Source organism: Myotis lucifugus, unplaced genomic scaffold, assembly GCF_000147115.1.
Source record: "Myotis lucifugus unplaced genomic scaffold, Myoluc2.0 scaffold_308, whole genome shotgun sequence".
Classification (NCBI taxonomy): domain Eukaryota; kingdom Metazoa; phylum Chordata; class Mammalia; order Chiroptera; family Vespertilionidae; genus Myotis; species Myotis lucifugus.
Window position 1 is genome coordinate 1,108,631 of NW_005871356.1, and position 2,520 is coordinate 1,111,150.

General features: G+C 50.0%; 1 pseudogene; it reads right to left on the minus strand.

The window, feature by feature from the left end:
• Window positions 1-681: 681 nt before the first annotated feature.
• On the minus strand, window positions 682-1,094 carry LOC102431817 (annotated as a pseudogene).
• Window positions 1,095-2,520: the final 1,426 nt, after the last annotated feature.

A 2,520-nucleotide genomic window follows, 5' to 3' on the forward strand; every position in this document is an offset into this window, starting at 1 on the left:
GGAGGTTAACAGAGGGCAGGCCAGGTCCCCAAGACCTAAATGGAATGTCATCAGGGTAAGATCCATTTCTTACCTTAAGTCGTATTCAATGGGAAACAATAAGGTTTCTAACAGGAATGAGGGTAAGGATGGAGGTAGTAGCAGGGTGGGGGTAATTAAGAGAATGCATCTTAAATTTAATTTTAATTAATTTTTAAAAAGGAAAGATATTGGGGAGCTAGCAATGCTACAGAAACAGGATCAGAGGCCTAACTAGAGAAAGACGCTGACATTAGCAGAGAGATATTGAAGACCTGTGAGCTTAAGTTCTGAGATTTAAAGAGAGTAGACTAGGCAGTGGTCACCCTCCCAGCCCCTTCTTGACGTCTGCTTCAGTTCATTCAGAAGGAAGGAGAAGGGCATAGAGATAGGGAGCTTCACAGCAAAGCCAGCTCCAGCTTGGTAACGTCACCCACCTGCCATTCAAGGAGTTCCAGGCGAATAGTTTAAAAACTGGTGGCACCCAGACTGTCATTCAGGAGGAGGGAACTCATTCCAGGTTTCCAGAAACTCCTGTTTCAGATCTGAGAGTGTGCAGGGCTTCAGCTGAGCTCCTCTGGCCAGCCAGTAGCTACTTGGTCAGTTTTGCTGCCTTGACCCCATCTCCAGGAGGGGCTACAGCCAGAGGAAGTAGAGGGAGTCCAGCTCCCAAGCCTTTTGAGGCACTATCAGGCAGAGAAGGAAAAAAAGGGGCCTTGAGGACACTGGTTCTCGGAGGATCGGGTGGAGGCAGCATCTCTTCTGGGCTGGGCACAGAGTGGAGACTTCAGACAGCAGAAACATTCCTGTTGGAGCTACAAGCCCCTAGAATTGCTCCACGGCCTGTCTCGGTTTCCCTTGGCTCTCATCTGCTCCTGAACAGCACCTGTCATGGCAAGTCCATCTCTAGCCTCCCTCTCCCCAGAGCCAATGTGAGTCAGGTGGACAAAATTCATTGGTTCCCCGATCATGGTCCGATTGATCCGTCTCCTCTTCTTCTTCGACTGGGGTTTCTCTACCACACGGCAGCCCAGTTTGTGCCAAAATTCACTCATGTTCCCTGATGGTTCCAGTTTCACTCTTCCGCCTGAGGCCCCTGAGGGCTCTTGCTCGGGTGCCTTGACCACCTGCTCGTCACTCCCTTCAGGTGTCACAGCACCCTGGGTTCACTCCTCAGGACGGGGCTAAAGAAAGGAGAGTCCTCGGAACCCTTAGCTGAGCAGTAAAGGCCAGTGTCTCCAGTCCTGAGAGACCAGCAGGGCCAGAGAGTGAAGTGGGCAGGCCGGCACAAGATTACGTCTTCCTCAGGCTTGGAACCCTGCTCTGCTCCGGCATTGAGGCGCCCGGCTAGAGCTTGTTGGGGGGCTCCTGCTCGATGCCCACCAGTGTGGGGTTCCCGAACTGGCTCTTTGGTGTGGTGGGGAGCTGAGGGCAGGCCAGCAGAGGTGGGGCTCTGGCCCCAAGGGTTTTAGACAAGAGATTGTAGCCTTATAATTGGGAACATGAAAGAGGATAAGATCACGTCAGGAGAAACAATAGACAAAAAGCAAGTACGGGACAGGGAACAGCAACATTTTGGACTAGCCAAAGGAAGGGTGGCCAGCAAAAGGAAGAAGAATGTTCTGACCAGGAGAGTGTAGAGTCAGAGTCATGGAGGCCAAGAGGACAGAGCTTTCAGCAAGAGGAGGAAGGCTCCCGGTGACTCATCAGTAGCAGGGGGCTATGAACCAGGAACGAGGACTTACCCTCCAGAGTGGGCCATTGGCTGTTGGTGGGTGACCATGGCAAGTGCAGAAGACCAGCAGAGGCAGAAGCTCAAATGCAGTGCATCCTGGGATGAATGGGAAGTGAGGAGAGAAATTATACAATTGCTAGGGGGGTAAGGGCGTGTGATTTTAGCCTGAAGAAAGCTTTGGACATGTTAATAGGGAAGAGAGGAGGAACAAAGAGTGGGTGAGAGGTCGAAAGAAAGGGTAGAGAGAGGAGAAGTAAGAAGGTAGGATAGGAGGAGGCAGGAAGAACTCAGGTGGGGTTGGGGCAGGGATTCATATAGAGGAAGTGAGGATGAGGGTTGGTCTAGAACTAAAGGAAGGACTCCTTACCTTCTGAGGTTAGAAGAAAAGGAATGAGAAAGGGATTAGATGTAGAAAAATGGGTAGGTAGGAAAGGACATCATTGAGGTTGATCATCTGATTTCTTCTATTTTATCACTGAAACAGAATAGTTTATCTGCCCAGAGTAAAAGGGGTGCAACTGGAAAGGGATCATAGGAAGAGGTGAAAGTTTGGGGAAAAGCAAGGGAGCAAACCAAGGAAAATTAGAAACATGAATAATTGTTGGTCTAAAGTTAGAGAAAATGTAGTGGCTTTAATTGACACGGTGACATGATTCCCCCCCGCCCCCCCCCCCTCCGATCCCTCAGTTCTATGCACAGAGATGTTAAACAACAAAATACCTGTGTAGCCATTAAAAGTTGTCACAGGGAATATTCACTTGGCAAGG